The sequence below is a fragment of the Pinus tabuliformis genome, chromosome Q (genome assembly GCF_031772625.1).
Source record: "Pinus tabuliformis cultivar Carrire ecotype Pingquan chromosome Q, CPIR1, whole genome shotgun sequence".
Classification (NCBI taxonomy): Eukaryota; Viridiplantae; Streptophyta; class Pinopsida; order Pinales; family Pinaceae; genus Pinus; species Pinus tabuliformis.
Genome location: NC_142296.1, coordinates 357,157,406 through 357,178,079, shown reverse-complemented (window position 1 = coordinate 357,178,079; position 20,674 = coordinate 357,157,406).

The window sequence follows — 20,674 nt, the reverse complement described above, 5'->3', positions numbered from 1 at the left end:
AAACCATAAAAATTATAAATCATATGTAACCATCATAAACGAGAATCATAGATCACATGTAATCATCATAGACCATAATCATAAACTACGTGCATAATAAAACTGAAGTAAAATAATAATAGTTATCCTTTAATCAATCCTTAGCTTCTACCCTTGTCTTTATTCTGTACAAACTCGGGATCAATTACCACACCAGACAAACACCCAATTCCTTCTCCTCATCCATGTGCATATACACATAGTGTACATCACACACATACAACTAAGCACATCATACAACACGATGCAATACATGCATCTACAATAGTTCCATATTTACCACTTGTACAGAGTACCACCTATACACTGCAACCACCTGCATAATGTGTGCACAACATTGCATGTACATCGCACCACCTGCACATCATGTACACAATGCCACATGTACACTACACCACTGTACACCATGTACACAACATCGTTTGAAAGACATGTGCATGACACCACGTGTACATAGCATCACATGCACGACATGTACACAACACCACATGTACCACATGCTTGCAGCACCACTTGTACAATCATGCACACAACACCATATGTACATAAAACCATGTGTACAACATGAATAGAACACCATATGTACATAACACTGCATATCCACCATGTACATAGCATCATCTGTACACAACACTGCATATCCAACATTTGCACAACACCATATGCATGCAACACAGCATACCCATCATGTACATAGTATCATTTATACCCAACATTGCATATTCAATAATCATACGACACTATCTATACAATCACGTGCATAAAATTGCATAAACAACATGTACACACAATATGTATACACAACACCGCATGCGCATATCATCATAGATGCAACATGTACAACATATACAACATATGCACAACAATAGTACCTCACATCCAAAAGATCATTGTCTCTACCAAGAAATATTTCTCCTAGTATCATAACTATTCTTGTCCTAGCATGTCGCAGACCACACTGCTTTCATTTTTCTGATGTATCCTTCCACATTATCTGTCATAAAAAATGTGTAGAATACAATTATACAATATTGGTTCATATCCACATGATACTAACCTCGTATATTTCTTGTGACTACTCTTTCTACTTGATTCCTGATGAGCTAGGAATCTCTTCATGTCATTCACCTGCATAAGAAGTCAGTCCTCCACAAGAATGATCCCTAACGATCCTAAAATATATGGAGAACATACATACATACATCTATAATCATTATCATAAAGTAATCATCATCTTGTCAGACATCGACATAATCATGGTCATGATCATGACATAATTACTACATAACATAATGTCATGCTTAAGAGAACTTCCTTTATCCATGTACAACATTTAGAAAAATTGTTCCCAACATAACCAAGGAATTTTCCACCTCAGATCCATTTACTTTACCTTTTTTAGTTACCTTCCTTATGTCCATACTATCACCATCCATGTACCACAATCAACCCAACCAATCCAATTAACTGTTATAGTCTTAACGTTCGCTGCTCTTACTCATGCACAGAGCTTCATTAGAGTCTTACCTTACCTTTTGGGTACCACACAACTCTCCCTAGGCTCCAATAGCTTTCCTCTTTCACAACCAATTACCAAGGCTCAAAACATAAGAGGCAACCCAAGAAACAAACAAGAATAAGATCATGAAAATCCATAACAACAATATGGTATTGCATCAAAGTGGCATAGCTATGCACCAGACACACACAAAATTGCAAATCAAGTGAAACAATCAGAAGAGACCAAAAGCACTAGACTAACAACAGAAATCATCACTCGATCCCCATGGTTTCGAGTGCTGCCAAAGGTTCAATGCTCAACCTAATCCTTCTTCAAGATTCATCACAATCTCTCCTGCCATGCAACTCCCTACATTATAGCTCCATAAACAAATAATGTGAGTGCATAAATAAACATAACAATAAATCAGTTACTTTATCTTGTCATGCCAAGCTAGTTTCCTTACAGCTCAACACATCTAGGCCATCTCTCAAGGAAGTCGAATTATATTGAGAGATCCACATGTAACGAGACACTAGCTAATATACCTGTCAAGTACAAGTTCATGAATCTAGCTCATATCCACATGATGTCAACAAAATCAAGGTCAAGAAGAATCCTAGTATGCAAAGAACTCATTTTTTTGGAATTATGATTTCCAAACCTAGCCAAAGAAATCTTTGCCCAATTACTTTCTTTTGCATTTTTCCTTGCTACAATCGAGTCTTTCTATGCATTGCCACATCACCCAACTGTTAGGTATATAAACACATTCACTATTACCTTGTCATGCTAATACAAAGCATGGTTCATAGAAATTCTCACTCATGTGAACCGCATGTTCCACATATCAAGACAATCATATCTATCAATTCGAAATCAACCTTTACCATGACTAACAATCATTTCATAATTCATTTTCAAGTCACAGTCATCAGGCATAATACATAATTCTACAACTATCACCTATCATACTCAAGTACATGTCATCTATTTCAACTCATATGTATTAGCACAATCATCTTAAAACAATATCATTTGAACACATACTTATATTATGAAATTCATCAAATATTCAACCAACTTATAACATACAATTTTAAATAAATCAAATAGACGACATAATCAAATAGTCAAGCACAAAATATAGAACATAGGAAAAATTGTACTTCACTGTGTCTCAAGGGAGGCTATCTTGTCTGCACAATCAATCTAGTTAGCTTGATATGACTTCTTAGCACCTCAAATTATCATAAATCATGATATCCATAACAAAAACTAACTAACATGTTTACATCATAACGCATACACAATTATCATTCACACATATGAAATGTCAACCTAGATTAGTACAACCTCGGCTGATATCCGAATATCGTAACCATAACCATCTTCATAGCTCAATCGAATTTAGCATGATACATATAACATCAAGGTATAAATGATATTACCCTAAACATCAAGCGAGCTATCATTCTCATCAATAACATATAACCTAATTGTCAAGCTAATTGTCATAGAACATCAACAAGTTAAGTTATAACATGCCCATCAGCAACATATAACATAATCATCAAGTTATCTAATATAAAACAAAAATATAAATGCATACAACTACAAGTTACTATAACTCTTGACTATCCAACACATGGGCATATAACTACACTAATAAATTAACATATATCATGAATGTAACCATAACATCAAAATACATGTACATAAACCTAATGTATATAAACCTGATGCATATAATAATCCTTATCTTACATACATGCATGCCAAACATAAAATACCTATATGATGATCTTCTCTTACCGCAAAGTCAAATGTTGCAACCTCATTATGATGTTTTGCATCTCCTACTCTATTTCAACCAACAAATTAGCATCATAATCTACCAATATCACCCTCATGACCTAAATTGCATACCATGACTTCAAAATGCATGTTTCACCTACTATTGATGTCTAAATATAAATAATATCATACATGCGTGACCACAGCCATTACTCCATTGTATACATTACCTCATGTGACTATCAACTTGCATAAGAAATGCTTAATGAACTACACATACGCATACCCACATGTAGTCAAGCATAAGCGATCAATTCTTGTAATCAACCTACAAGACTAATGCATGCATGTAATCAAATTGTTGGCTTATGGGGACCTAACCCAGGTTTAGAGTTATTTAGCCAAAAAAATCCCTACACTACTAGCCCTTTCGGCATTAGGCCACGAAGCACGGATTGAAGTCTCACCCAAAGCAGTATGGGGGGATGCTAGAACCAAGTTTTTTCATCCTTGAGATGGATGCGATATCAGTTTCATCCAACTAAACATGCCTTCGTGCAGGTTGCCTCATGCACTGTTCTACCCTTCAGTACCTTTGTGATTTTTTATAATCGAATTTTGCGCAACCCTCACTAGGGGCTGAAGTCCTTTCGTGCTGATGAGGCAGTGAACTGCGATATCTCCTAAAATACGCCAAGTATATTACCTATTTTATTAACAGGTCTTGATTATCTTTGCGTAAAAAAATATTCTATCTTGTGTTCACTTAGCCAATACAATTACACACATTCACGTATCATATAAGCATTAAAAGTGAAATTCATACCCAATATAACAGATGCATAAATAGGAAATAAAGACACAAAATTGATAGAAACTTATGTTTATTAATACTTCCACTGTTTACAGACTCAAATTGCCTTGCACACTTAGCTGTAGGGGTCTACGCACTCAGCTGCGGACTACTAGGCCTCGCGCACTCAACTGCAGAGCCTCTTCCTATGCTATGGCCCAAAAGTAGAGTTTACACTTCAGAACTATCTCTCATACATCATATCTTTTCCATATTATGATCTGCTTAGCTACCTTAACTACTTAGAGCTTTTCTCTATTTATATAATCCCATGGTCTGCGGACCAAGGGTAGATCTTCTACAGTTGATGTTACATTATCAAAACTAAGGGCAAACAACCCTATGACTCTTTAACAAACTACGCGCTCCGCTCCCACAAAATACGGAGTCTTTACATTGAAATTATAGAACAGACCAAAAACTGGGCTCTAAGCCCCAAAAATTCCCTCGGGGGATCCCATGCCCAATAGGCCCCCAGCACAAACATCTTGATTTGCCTTCGAGTCACTCTATAGGTGCAGAGATCTTTGCACGAAGACCTCCCAACTCTGATTAGATCGCTACAAGTTCGGGAGTGCACTGAGCAGCTACCTGCTGAACTTCCTCTATGCATTGTTTGGTGACTGCTGTCATCAACCTGCTACGCTGAATCCTTTCTTGAGTTGCTTGCAGTTGCATGAGCTTTGCTTCAATGGAGGCTATAATGTTATTCGCCTCACCAATCCACGGTTATAGGAGCGCTTTCAAAACTTCTTCCCTATGCCGAGCAGCATCCCCTTGCTCCTTGAGCGCATTTGCCTACTGCATCCTTGCGAGCCTTTTTGTAAGGGAAACTACCTGCACGGTCCCTTTTACCTCATCATATATCTACTGCAGCTCATGTGCCTCTGTCTCCAGGTGCTCTATGTTTGGGTCCTCCTGCAGGGTGGTGAGGACCTCGAACGACTGCTCGAATAGCTTCGTGCAGTCTATCACTACACTGTTAACCACAACCATTCTTGTTGTGATCACGATGGTGTGTTTTTCCTTAACCTCTAGTGGATTTGAAGGCTACACCTTCAAATACAGTTCTGTTATCTGATTTTTCAGCTCCAACTAAACCTTGGCCATTTTTTCTCTAGCGTAGCGTACCCCTGCTGCTAACTTTTAGATGCACGCCTCCACCAATTCCTCTGCTTGGATGGCCAACTCTGGCACCATCTGGTAGGTTTCCTCAACCGCCTACACTATCAGTCTATTTTGCGCCACTACCTCATTGCGTTGCAGGCTCAACTATTCAATGTTGATGCACTGCTCGCTCATTGCCGGTAGCGCGTGACTCTCCCTAGCATGTAGTTCTGCAGTGACTCGATCCTGCAACATATAGAGCATCTCTCGAGGGAGCGCAACCATGTTTAACCCAATGCCTTTCAAGCTACTAAACATAGGACTGTCAGCCTCATTTTCTGTAACAAGTGCTCCATCTGGTAGCACTATTGTGTTGGTCATCTTGGTGCACAACATTCCCTCGCCTACGGATGTGTCAACTGCGAGGCTGGTTGACACTATGCCATCCTGCAGAGTGTGCACCTGCAACTCCTATATTTGCGTCTGGAGAGCCCTGAATACGATCTGGTGCTACTCCTCAAACTGTTGGAGGGCCTCTGTGGTAATGTCCCTCACCATTTTGCCAATATTGTGCAAATCTCCTTCAATAAGGGTGATAGGGTCAAAAGATGATTTTCAGGCCTTTGTCTTCTTTCGCAGCCCTGCCTTCTCTCTTGGGCACAGATGTTTTAGTTGGGTTGACATTGTCTATGGGTCCACGCCACCTTGTTCTGTGTGAGTTTCTGGCTCGGGCGAAGGTGACTTCTGTCCTTCACGCTCTTCTTCTGCTGTCTTCTATTGTTCCTCAGCTAGCTTTACAATGTCGCGTGCTGCCTAGGCCTTATTCATTGCTTATTCCTTCATTTTTCCACCAGCTATGCCATATGTAGTTTCATTTTTTCATTCTTCCGCTATGTAGTTGACTTCTCTACATCCACCGTGGAGCTAACTGGAGTGCGCCACTCTGGGAACGAAGACTCATGGACCGTGCAAATTACATTGTAAGACGCTAAGTAAGGTAGCTCATGCCACGTCTTCGTAGGGTCCTTTTGCACCCTGATTAAGACATGGTAGAAGTCTTCTTTGAACTCCGTGAATCTCTGGAAATTATTATAGACCGTGGGTGATAACCGAGGCTTACGATTAATCCCCATTATGATTTTCATCTCCATGAGCACCTAAAATATCTTGCTCTCTCTTATCCTTTGTGTGTCCCTGGTTGCCCATAGAGAAGCGTACTTCGCTGCCTCTAGAAGGTCTTGAGCGATCAATGGGAACTGGCTATCTTTAGGCAACTCCCATGCCACCAGTACTATCGACAATGGGAGCCATGCATAATGGAATGTTTTACCCTACTCCTATGCCTCACAATAGTTCTCAAGGAACTCGCCGCATAGATAGTTTGTCCAGTTGAACTAGACCCCTTCTATGCATTGCACTGCTAGTGAAACCACCGGCATGGAAACCTCATCCGCATGGCACTTCCGCATCACCTTCCTAGCTAATATCTGCGTCACGACCTTAACTGCAGGGTTGTTGATGCTGGAGATGGTGTACCCTCGCTTCTTCTTCTCCAACTTAAACTTCTTTTTCATGGCCTTCGCAATCGCCAAATCGTCACTCTTTCCTTCTGAAATTTTCACCGGGTCCTCCCCTAAGAAAGGGAACCATGTAATCCTATGAATCAGATGGTTTATGATGGGGATGGGCTCCTCTAGCCACAAGCACCCATCATGCACAAAGCAGAGCAGCTGCCTGATGAAAAAATGGTCACTGGGGTGCAGTGGTAATGTGACACGCAGAGAAAGTTTAACAATCATGCTTTCTCAACACCTCTGAGCCATTTGCGTGGCTCCAACACTATCATTCCTACTGACGTGTCTACCTTATAGCGCATTAGTTGCACGGTCGCTAAATTCAGGAACGTTTTGTGGTCCGTGAGGTCCCAATCTTCAAATTTTAGTACGGGCACACGTCCCAAGTGTGCTCCTTCAAAAATAATGTCATCAGGGAGAAGCGGAATTTGTAGAGAGCTCTTGCTGTCATCTATATCCTTGAGCACCTTGGCTTTACCCTTCCATGGAGGAACATATGTAGGTAACCTAGTGGGAGGGTCCGCACCCTAGGGTTCGACTTCCATCTCTACATACTCCTCCTCAACCAGGATTTATTCAAACTCTTCCTCCTCATCGGCCTCCAAATTAATGGCCTTCCCCTTTTCCTCCATTGTGAGCTTTTCCCTTAGTGGATTTGTAGGTGAGATGTGCACCGGTGTCATGACCTACTTATCCTTCTAAGGTCTCGGTGCGCACGGTGATTTAGGGATCTCAGCGAGTATCCCGACGCTCTCTGGGGCTTCCACTTCCGTAAATGCCTGCGCGACTTCCTCGGTGGTCATTGCTATGGTATCCATGACTTCTTTGGGTGCTACTATAGTGTGATTCCACAGTTCTCTCAGTGTATCTAGTAATTTCTCAAGTAACGAATTCACCTTTAGAATATCGAATAAGTCTCGGTTCATGAATATCTGAGTGCGGGACAACTCAATTCTCAAATTTCCAAGTGTTGTTTGCTGGACAACCATTTGTAATTTAAAGCACCTTTTGAATTTGAATTCGATCGTTCCCTACACATTCGGTCCATTAATGCTAGATTGGTGGTAGATTTTCAAGAATCTAGCCCATAAAGTTTGCCTTAAATGCCTACCGCCCGCTCCATTTAGTCTCAAAACAAGAATCACATCATGAATAGTGATGTTAATGGTAAATTTCTGGCCGACCTATGTGCCAGTGTAGCTAGCCTCCCATTGTCACGAACCCTATGACGCTTTACTACTGCACAGTCTTGACATTGTGCAGTCCTCGGGCAAAGTAGTTTATAGTCCTACGCCTCCTTTCAGCTGCTTGGAGCACTAAGACTGTGCTTTGGTCGGCTAGTCAGGTGGTCGAGCCACCTGTGTATGGCTTCAAACAACTGCCATTCACTTTTCCTATGAAGGGCTCTCCATTTAACTTGACCAATCGTACCACACCTCCATCTATAATCTCCTTAATAACATAATGCCCTAACCAATTCTTTCTGAATTTCCCTGGGAATTTATCAAACTTACTATCATACAACAACACCATATCATTTATCTTGAATGTGTGTAGCTTAATATGTTGATCGTGCCAAGCCTTTTCGTGCTGCTTTTGGACCTGCTGGTGGAATCCAGCTAAAAATCATTCTTCTTTGAGCTCTTCTAGCTGCGCGAGCCTCTCCTCTAGGGCTCCACGATCTGTCATACCTGTCAGTGCTGCTATGCATAGATGCGGAACGATGTATTCCATAGGAAATATGACTTCCACTCCATAGACAAGCCTAAAAGGTGTTTGTCTCGTCAGTTTCTTGCATGTCATTTGATAATCCCACAACATTGCAAGTATGCGTAGATCCCAATCACTTCACTGCGCGTTTCATACCTTGCTCAGTGCATTACATACCTTGTTGAACGCTTTTGTGCATAGAATCTTTTGTGTGATTTCTCTTCCTGCATAATGTCTTCCTAACATTAAGAGCCATCTGCAAGGTTGGCCCCCCAACACATGCTTATTGATCATGTATTTTAGTGTAGAGTTCTTGTGCATCTTTACAGATTGTGGCTCATCTCCATATGCCTATGTCCACTTGGCCAGATGTGCACATAGATCATCCTGTTCATCATAGTTGTCTGCTAATCACATCTTAGGCTTCCTAAAGCTCACTCTCATCCTTCTCCTACATTTGCAACAATCATCAAAGCTCCCTTTGTGCATACCCCAACATCTCGTGTGCGTAGCACGTAGTACCCAGTCCAAGGCTTGGAATCATTGCTTTTCTGGCACCTCCCTTTCAAATGCATCCAAGAAGGTATCTATCTCATTTAGACCATCATAAGTAGGCATATCCCTTACTTCTATCGACGTGCAGCGCAGTGAACTTGTCATCATATTGTAGTTCAGCGTAGTTACTTTGTGTAACCGATTCTGCCATTGTTCTACTTCTTCATCGGAATCCGAAGTGCATGAACTCTCGTGCTTCAATGTAATCCACCTATTGGTGGTGGCATTCACCAGTCTTGGTGTCGTGCTGTTATCTTGTAGATGCAATCTAGATCATCATTACTTTCATAGTCGCGGACCGACTCCATATAACGTGATCCTTCAGCAGGGTCTAGGGGTATAATTACGCGTAGTGAGTTATTTTCAAATATCATTTTTTGCTTCTTTAGATTAATTACCCCATTCATATCAGTGGCCCAGTTAATTCCTAGGAGTGCGGGGTAGGGATTGTTGTCATCAACAATATATATTACTTTGAAATATGCTAGTGCACTCGCTCCCTCAATATCCATGGTTATTCCCTGCAATCGCCCCATAGGTATTATTTTTTGTTGATTCTCCATTCTCAGTTGAATCAAAGACCATTGCAGTGCAGGTCTTCCCATTCACTCCCATGTCTGCTTCGGTAGAACATTTGCATCTGATCCCAAATCTAGAATGACTTGATCCATCTCATATTCTCTGATCTACGTGGTGAGTCTCATTTTACGATTTTTCCTTGTCTTATGATTTCCGATCTTCCGGACTACGCGCAGTTCTAGTGGTGCAGTCACAACACATCTATGGATGAGTTCCTGTAACCCTGTCACAGCCTTACTGTCACGTAGTAACTTCATACATGTTTCAAGGAAAGTTGTCAGCATGGATGGGTCCATTTCTGGCTCTAGTTTATCTTTGCTTCCTGAAGTGGAGGCATCAGTGAAGCTCTTCTTGGCTTCCATGAAGGTTTCCCGAGCACACTCCAAATCGAAATCTGCTTCCTTCGCTATAGCTTTGCGAACCCAGGTGCTATCTTCTAGCTGTTTGCCTTTGTCATCTCCCATCGCAATTCCACTTTGGAGGATAATGTTTACATTCGGGTCTTCTTTGCATGGCTCAGACCTCATCATCTCCAGGTTCTGAGTTGGGGGAGGCGGTAGCGCTCCTTTGTCGCATATCCTAGCTATCAGCGTAGGAAAATCTTCTGTCTCATGATCGAACAACATGCAATACTTGCACGATGGGCAGATTGGATTGGTTCAATCGCAGACATAGTATCCTAGCCCTCCATAATTGTAGCAAGTCAACTGTCCACGACCTCCACCAGGTCCTCCTCCACCTCGGCATCATCCGCACCCCTGAAATCTTGTTCGCACCATTCCTACATTTTTGTCAAGGGGCCGTGTTTTAGCCTAAAACCTATAGGTGTTGGCTCTATCCATCATCAACTCATAACTTCTATAGGTACACTCTTCATGTCCCACCGACCTGCAAAAGTTCTAGAACAACTATTGTGAATTTTGTGTATACTTCTGTAACAGGTGACAATTTTCCGTGGCATATTTTCCAGCTATTTGACAGATCGTTCACCACAAAGCAGGCACTGTACTAAGTCCCCTTTGAGCTTTTGGCCTTAAAGGCATCACTCCCCCTCCTGTGAGGTAATTTGTAAAAGCCAGGCAGTGGTTTTTGTCATGACCCTAGCTCTTGCATTTTATGCACCACACTTCTTCGCGCACTTCTGGTTGAACCATCCTATCGTGTTTCAAACTCTACATCTCAAGAAACAGATTCTTCAGCTACGTGTGGATCTGCTGAAGTCCTAAATTGGGATCCTACATCGGGGTCTCATGTAGCCTCATAGTGATCTCTGAGGCCTTTCCCTGAGCTTTTTTCTTCTGCTGTGATAACACACTTCTTAAATGTTGTAGTAGCGAAGCTACAAACCACTCGCGATGTTATCCATCTGTCAGATTCACATTTGCTTTTTGAATCATACATTTCATCCTCTGATCCATCTCCCAAGGAGTCTCACCTGGTAGCATTGTAATCTCTTTAAATCTAATGATCCACTATGCTTCAGATTTAGGCTTGCTAAATTCTCTATTTAGCGCTGCTTGGTTATCTACAACTCTCACCTTCGGGTTATTGTTGGAGTACTTAATATAGCAGGTCAATGCGATCCTGCAGGGTGCTAACCAGTGTTTCCTTCTTTATGTGGTCATTTGTAAGACCTTGTGCTTCCCATACAACCCTTACAACAAACAAGAATTGGTCTGGATCATCATTTCCCAAACCTTTGAACACAAGAAACTTCACTGTGCTTGCCATATTAAAGATGGGTGAAGATGGAGGTGATGGTGGTGAAGCCGGTGGTGGTGTGGGTGGAGGTGGTATTCATGGGATTCTTTCTCTTATTAGATGAATAGCACTTCGCAGAGAGACCTTCACGAGCTCTTCCACGTCTCCTCGCAGAGGTGAAATCATGGGGCTATTTTCTAGACCCTAATTTCCTTCATCTTATAAGCCTTTCCACTTCGCGTAGCCCCGAACATCAAGGTAACTACATAACCCGCTTTTCGCACAAAAACATTTTAATCCAATTATTCAATCCCTTTATGTAGTTACCTCGCGGTCCTCTGAAAAATTGTCACTCTGCCTCACTGTAGCTGACTGAGGTGTCAACGGTGAACTCAGTAACAAATCCTCCTATACTATGGTCTAGCCAATGATCGATGGCGTGTGCGATCTTATCCTCTGATGCTTCCAATATCTGCACCAGCTCTAGGATCCACACAATAGGACCATCAAGTTTCCACCTTCCTTAGCTATCTACCAGCTTCATAATCAACTCATATAACTCAATAGCGAAGGATGTGAAAAATATTTCATGGATCTCTGTATACAGGTAGTTTTTTAGCCACTCTTCTTTTGATAGTCACCAGTCTTTGTTCTCCTGTGCGGTGAGCTCGTGAATTCTTTTGTCCAACCAGCCATCAATTTCTTTCTTATTTGGATTACAATGATACGACATCACACATCTCTCATGTAGATTCTGATCCCGGCAACAGAACCATTTGTTCGCTTATGGGGGCCTAAACCAGGTTCAAAGTTATTTAGCCAAACAAATCCCTACACTATTGGCCCTTTCGGCATTAGCCCGTAGAGCACGGACTGAAGTCTCACCTGAAGTAATATGGGGGGATGTTGGAACCAAGTTTCCACACCCTTGAGATGGATGTGTTGTCGGTTTCATCTAGCTAAACTTGCCTTCGCCCAAGTCGCTTCGCACATTGTTCTACCCTTCAGTACCTTCGCGATTTGTTATAATTGACTTTCACGTAGCCCTCACTAGGGTGTGAAGTCCTTTCATGCTATTAAGGCAGCAAACTATGCTATCTCTTAAACTATGCCAAGTATCTTACTTATCTTATTAATAGCTCTTGATTATCTTCGCGTAAATAGATATTCTATCTTGCATTCACTTAGCCAATACAATTATACACATTCATGCATCATATAAGAATTAAAAGTGAAATTCATACCCAATATAATAGATGCATAAATAGGAAATAAAGACGCAGAATTGATAGAAAGTTCTCTTTATTAATACTTCCATTGTTTACAGACTTGACTTGCCCTACGCACTTAGCTGTAGCGGTCCGCACACTGAACTATGGACTACTAGGCCTCTATGCACTCAGCTGCAGAGCCTCTTCCTATGTTACGATCCAAAACTAGACTTTACACTTTAGAACTATCTCACATACATCATATCTTTTCCATATTGTGATCTTCTTAGCTACCTTAACTACTTAGAGCTTTGCTCTATTTATATAATCCCATGGTCGGTAGACCATGGGTAGATCTTCTACATCTGAAATTACATTATCAAAATTAAGGGCAGAAAACCCTATGACTCTTTAACAAACTACGCGCTCTGCACCTACAAAATGCAGAGTCTTTACAATGGAATTACAAAACTGACCAAAATTTGGGCTCTAAGACCTAAAACATCCCTTGGGGGATCTCGTACCAAGCACAAATTATGAAGAATCCAACCCAGCATACAAGGATGTAATAAATGTTCACATACTTATGTAACCAGTCATATACTCATGACGATGCATTCCACAAAATCAACATCAGGCTCCACATGATTACCTTACTAAAACCATGATCAACATGATCTAATGCAACAAGCACATGGAATTCAAGAGTAAGAGACACACACGCAACTGAGATGCATGAATGACCAAGCACCTTCAACCAAGGAGAGAGTAACCATGCTCTCATACCACTCTGTACCACCCCCTCCTAGGTATACCCAAAGTAATAATTCCAACCAAGGTAAACATGAGAAGAGAGGCTACTATGATCCAATTCGATCTCCCATGTCACCTTAAGGAATTGAAATTTATGAAACATCACATATAGTCATCCAACATCATCACCAAACCCCTCAAGAAACAAGTCAAACACTTAGATAGCTAGTCCCTAGGTCCCATTGATATTCTACAGATCTTAGGACTCAGTCGCTCTCATGCAATGGGAAAGGGAGTCACCATCAACCTAGAGTCACTCTCACAAATCTTCCTGCCATCAAGTGTGGTCGAGAATTTTGAGTTCTGTGCCAACAACCCTGTGTTTTGAGCAACTTTTCTAGCATAGATTCCTAACCTATCCCCAAAACTTGTTCTAACTTTCAGAAATCATTAAAAGCATGATAACTATGCTGATCAATCAAAAATCACCCTTAGGACTAGGCCTGAACATACCTAATTGGGACTGGAATTCTGTCAAACACTTGGCCTCAATGCAACCCAGAGGTCTAGGATACAGTAGAGAGCATAAATGACTAAAACAACTTATGAAAAATCATCAGAAGGATCCCCTCCTTCTCCATTGAAATATTACATCATCAATTAGGTCTTTTATCCATCCATTTTACAGTTAGAAGTAAATACATGAAATAATGACGACATAAACCAGTCACACAACCATGCCAATAACGAGAATTAAACCATGTAAATATCATAGATATGATCGCCATTTAAATCCACATATAAATCTTTGAAAAAGTAAGAGAATTTAGCTTTTATTAATCATAGGAAAATCCAACTAGGTTCTGGACTTCCACGTACCACCTGACCATAGACATGGATGAGAAAAATCTCTCTTTCAACCAGTCAGCCCCATAGGATCTCATAGAACAACCAATCCAAGAACAACCAAGGGAATCCATGGGTTGAAATACCTACACTCTCATCAAACTGTGATCACAACAACACCAGTGGTCTCATGACAATTGAAAATAACTTGGAATTCCATCTAGAATGAATCACTATCATTGAGGAATTTTCCATCTCCTTGGCCCTCAGGCTTTAACCAGAATCATAACCCAGATAACTAGGCACTAAATTGAGACTTCTCCCTCAGTATTTACCTTGTATCCCACCAAAACTAGTCAAGGGATTTGTAGGCCTTTGGGAATGGAACTTGAGAGCAGTTCCATCCCATATTCCAAAATCCATCTAGAAAACCAAATCTCATGAACCAAAATAAACATCCCAACATATGATGGCATCCAGAAAAAGGAAAGACTAGGCTGAAATCCATTGTCAGTACCTGGAAAATCCATGCCACCGAAGACAAGATAATCGCAAGCCAACATGCAAATCCATGCATGTCTAAACTAGTTAGGAAATCACACATGAAAAAGGTTACCTGGAAGTATTCCTGCTAAAGCCGCTTGATCCTTCTTTCCTTCCTTAATCCTTACATGTTTTTCATTTCCTTGGTTGAAACTAGAGTGCTCCAAGAAAAAATCTAAGTTACCAAGAGTGAGAGAGAGAGTAATGAGAGAGCTCCAAACTAGAACTGACCAAGAGCTTACACTAATAAGACCTAACATTGAGCAACCTTACCAACTAATCCTCAAAAGCCATTTTATCAATGGGGCCTATAATTTCTTCATTTTCCATTATTTTCCTTCATTTTCCTCCTCACATGCAACTTGTGACCTTTTACATTCCTTTTCTCATAATTTCCTTAAATAAATGTGCCAAAAATGCCTTTTTTGCTTTTAATGCCTTTGCCTTATCCTCTGCCAATTTTCCTTAGCGAAAACACACATCCAGTGATGCCTAATAGGATATATTTGCATGACATTAAACCTGGAATATGTGTCCCTTACGCGTGGTCTTATTTTTCCATTAACTTTTATTACATGAACTTTATTGAGGGATGTTACAGAACCCTCCTCCTTAGGGAACACCTTCCTCAATGTTAAACCACATCAAGACCTCAACAAAACTGCTGAAAAGAAAAAATACTACCTATGGAGAATTATAACTTAGCTCATTGAATTATTTACAATGAAGAACCTACTCAAAAGAAAAACATCATGACAACATGACAATATAATAACCATTTCAAAAACTAGAGCTTTATAACACAACTCATTACCGTATTTATAATAACAACGTATACACATATGCACATTTGCTAAACCATCCAATGATGCTCGTATCAATTAATAAGGGAATCTAGAGGCACATGCCTCCACCCTCCAAGTAATACCAATAATCACCTCCTTCCTAGGAATTCCATAATCCATTGCCACAGTCAAAGCTGAATCGAATATCTAGCGCTACAATCCTACACCACTTGTCCTGTCAGTGAATAGTTGCTAACTCATTGTTCCAAGGCGCACTCCCAATGTACATCTGATTCCATCTGGAAATGCTAATGACCAAAACTAATATATCCACGACCTTCCCTTCTCCGCTACATAGTGCCTCTACAAATCAGTCACCCACTTTTGTGTAGTGACTCACCTTCCAAGTTCCCCATCATCCCCTATCCTAGAAGATCCATCCCTTGGAAATGCTTCTTCAAATCGGAAGATATAAAACCAAGGCATATACCTACCACAAAACCAGCATACCAGCCATAGCATGCTCACGGAAATCAATGGACATTGTTGTGTACTAGTGTCCCACAATGGCCCTGCTACTAAAGTACTCTTCCTGCATACTGCTAAATGTTCCATTTTCTTTTGCTGCTGCTACTGATTCTTGCATTTTATTTCAACCACCCAACCAGGCATGTTGATCCATTATTGTTCCAAGCACATAATTTACATTATATTCAAATAAATTAAAATAACCTCAAAAATACCTCTTTGGTAATTCGTCAATAAGGTACACTTGAAATCTTGTTCGCTTCCTGTCACAACAAGTCAATCTAGCATATTTTACCAAATCATCATGTATAAATATATCGCATCAGGTTAGATCAAAATAGAACCATCAAAATCATAAATCATATGTAACTGTCATAAGCGAGAATCTTAGATCACATGTAATCATCATAGATCATTATCATAAACCACATGCATGATAAAACCAAAGTAAAATACAGATGCTTATCCTTTAATCAATAATTAGCTTCTACCTTTGTCTTTATTTTGTACACACTCTAGATCCATTGCCATGCCAGACAAACATCTAGTGCCTTCTCCTCAGCCATGTGCACATACACGTGGTGTGCATCACACACATACAACTACACACATCATCCAACATGATGCAATAGATCCATCTACACTAGTGTCATATGTACCACATGTACACAGTACCACTTGTACATTGCAACCACCTGGAAAATGTGTGCACAACATCACATGTACATTCCACCACCTATACAACATGTAGAAAATTCCACATGGAAACTGCACCACTATACAACGTGTACACAATACCAAATGTACACAATATCACATGAACAACATGCGCATGACACCACATGTACATAGCATCACATGCATGACATGTCAAGAACTCCACATGTACAATATGTACACAAAACCACATGCTCACAACACCACTTGTACAATCATGCATACGACACCATATGTACATATCACCATAGGTAAAACATGCACAAAACACCATATGTACATAGCACTACATATATAACATGTACATAGCATTATTTGTACACAACAATGCATATCGAACATGTACAGAACACCATATGCACACAACACCACATATCCATCATGTACATAGGACTATCTATACCCAACACTTGATATCCAATATTTGTACAACACTATCTGTACATCTTGTACATAACATTGCATAAACAACATGTACACACGTTATGTATACACAACATCGCAAGCATACAACATCATACATGAATCTTGTATAACATATACAACATATGCACAAAAATAGTAACTCACATCCAAAAGCACACTGTCTCTACCAAGAAACCTTTCTTCCAGGTTCTTATCTATGCTTGTCCCAGCATGTCGTAGACCACATTGCTTTCATTTGACTAATGTATCCTTCCACATTACCTGTCATAAACATGTGCATAATTCCACTATATAATATTCATTCATATCCACATGATATTGACCTCGTATATTTGTCATGACTACTATTCCCACTTGATTCTTCATGAACCAGGAATCTCTTCATGCCATCCACCTACATAAGAATTCATTCCTCCACAAGAACGATCTCTCACAACCGTGTGAGACAGCGACAACATACATACATACATATATTGTCATTAGCATAAAACAATCATCATCATGTTAGACAACGACATACACACATACATGCATACATATATAAACATCAACATAATCATGAAGACGACATAATTACAAGATAACATAAGGTCTAGGCTAAGATAAATTCCTTTATCCATGTACAACATTTATAACATTGAGAACAATCATTCCCAACATAGCCAAGGAATTCGACACCCCAATTCCGTTTACCTTACCTTTTCTAGTTACATTTCTTATGTTCGTACTATCACCATCCATATACCACAATAGACCTAGCGAGTCCAATCAATTGTCATATTCTTGCCTTCCACTGCACTTACTCATGGACAAAACTTCATCAAAGTTCTACCTTTCCTGTTGGGTACCACACGACTCTCCCAAAGCTCCACTAACTTTCCACTTTCCCAAGAAATTACCAAGACTCAAAACATAAAAGACAACCAAATAAACAAATAAGAATAATATCATGAAAACCCATAACAACAATACGACACCACATGAAAGTTCCATAGTTATGCACTAGACACACGCAAAATCACAAATCAAGCACGATAATTGCAAAAGATCAAAAGAACAAGACTAACAACAGACACCATCACTCGATCCCCATGGTTCCTAGTCCTTCCAGTGGCTCAACCTGAGAATTCTTCATGATTCATGGAAATCTCTCTTGCGATGCAACTACTTGCATTATAATACCATAAATACATAACGGCAGGTCATACATAAACATAAAAATACTTCAGTTACCTTATCTAGTGATGACAACCTTGTTGCCTTGCATCTGAACACATCCACGCCATATCTCAAGGGACTCCAATTATCTTGATAGTTCCACATGTAATTATAGGCTAGCTAATATACATGTCAAGTACATGTTCATGAATCTAACACATACTTTTGGGACGGGGTGCCCTGGGGTCAAATCTTGTAATTTTTTGTTAAATATTCTAAAGTCTCCTCATTTTGAGGAGAGGAGCGCGAGTATCGCATGTCGATAGTAGTCAAAGGGATTTTAGAAGGTCAAAGTCCCTTATTTTTTCAAGAGTCAAGTTGTTTTAAGACCCGCGCATGGTTCATAGACCGTTGTATTCTAATGAAGAAGGATATGTAAAAGGAGTCATAGAAGAGTCATAGGAAAGGAAACAAGAGCATAAAAGTGTGTGATTTGGGTTTGTTTTGTCTATTTTATACTTGGGAGAAGGGGAACACTCATGCATCTGTGTGTGCGGAGACCTTGGTAAGTCCATAGATGAGTGCACTGGCCCCTACAGCTATGTATGCAGGGTTGGGAAGGATTGTAATTGAAGATTTAAGAATAATAAAGATTTGTTTTCGAGAATTATTTGTGTATCTGTGTATGACTTATTCTCTCTGAATTGGCTGTATTTTTGATCTATTGAATGTAATTAATCTGGAAAATTACTTAATAAATTTGTGAAGACTTAGATCTGTGTATTTATATGATGTTATGAATGTTTAGCGTAATCAGCGAAAGGCATAAATCTGCTAACTATTAATTGCTACATTTTTTGGGTTTTAAGGTTTAGGGTACGTGAGGGTCGAGATAAGCCCTAAGTTTGAAATAAACACGTCACATAGTTCTTTAGATGCAAAAACCTCTTTCTAGAATCCCCCAATACTGCCTCGGGTGAGACTGCATCCTGCGCTATGGGGGTTGTTGCCAAAAGTGTCGGTAGTGTATGGTTTTCTTAGTTAGCACAACTAACTCTACGCCTGGGTCCAAGCCCCCTCAAGTTAACAAATGGTTTTTTTTTCTTGGGATCGGGATCTATCTAAGGAATATATGATATGGCATAAGTGGATACCAACTAAGAAGGAGATTGAAAAGTGGATAGATCAAAAGCTGCATGAGTTTGCAGCCCAAAGAAGCAGGAATCTGCACCTATTGAAAGAAGATTGGTTGCAGAGAAACCTATATAGAGAGGAAAACAAAGTTTTCTTCTAATATTTTCCGTGTGAATTATATGAATGGTTGGCTAAATTGGTAGATGGCCAACCTACCTGGAAGTTTGATAACCCTATTTTGTGTAATCTAGAGTTAGTGAAGCACCTGGAAAGATTAGAAAACAAGGTCATGAAGGCTATCGATTATTGGATCGATAGTATTTTGGGTTGATTTAATACCGAGTTTGTGATTGAAAAATCTGTTAGTTATAGCAAAGCTGAACGCTGATTTTTCAAAGGACTAAGAGGTAAGTATCTGAAGTCTCTAAAAACTTGGATTACAATGCTATTGTGTGAGAAATGGGTGATGTCATTAAATTGATGTTTAGATGAGGCTCGATGGGAGCTATGTGAAGGGGGAGACCATTCAGAAGAGATATAGATTCGAGTGTTGAGTACACTCCTTTTGTTGGGAGAATCTCATAACAACGAAGAAGGTAATAGTCTAAATACCCCTCAAGGTGAGCTGCAGATGATAGATTAGAGTATTGTGGGAATACCATGGGGGATTCACTCATTGAACCTTTGACATATCACGTGTGTTCATGGCATATGAAGCAATACCCTTAATTTGAATACATATTGCAAAATCCCTCTAAAAATATTATTGTTTAACCCCCTACCAATATTAACCCAGTACAACTTCCCAATCTAAAAAACCCCTACTTTCACTATATATTGTAGGTATCCATTTTTTATACCCCTTTATATCATTTCATTAACTTGAAGCTCAATTTTTTATTTTTTCCAATATAAAAACCCTTTACCCCGTATATATCGCCAAATATATTATGTCATTTTTTCATCAATATATATCCCCCAATATGAACCCATGTGGTATGATATTTCTCCCGTGGGGAATACCACAACCATCAACTCCACCTTCGCCATCACCTACACCTACGCCTCCACCTCCACTATTCAGTATGGTGAACACTATGAAGATGCCTATATTCAAGGGTATGGGAACAAAAGACCCTGATCAATTCTGGTTTGTA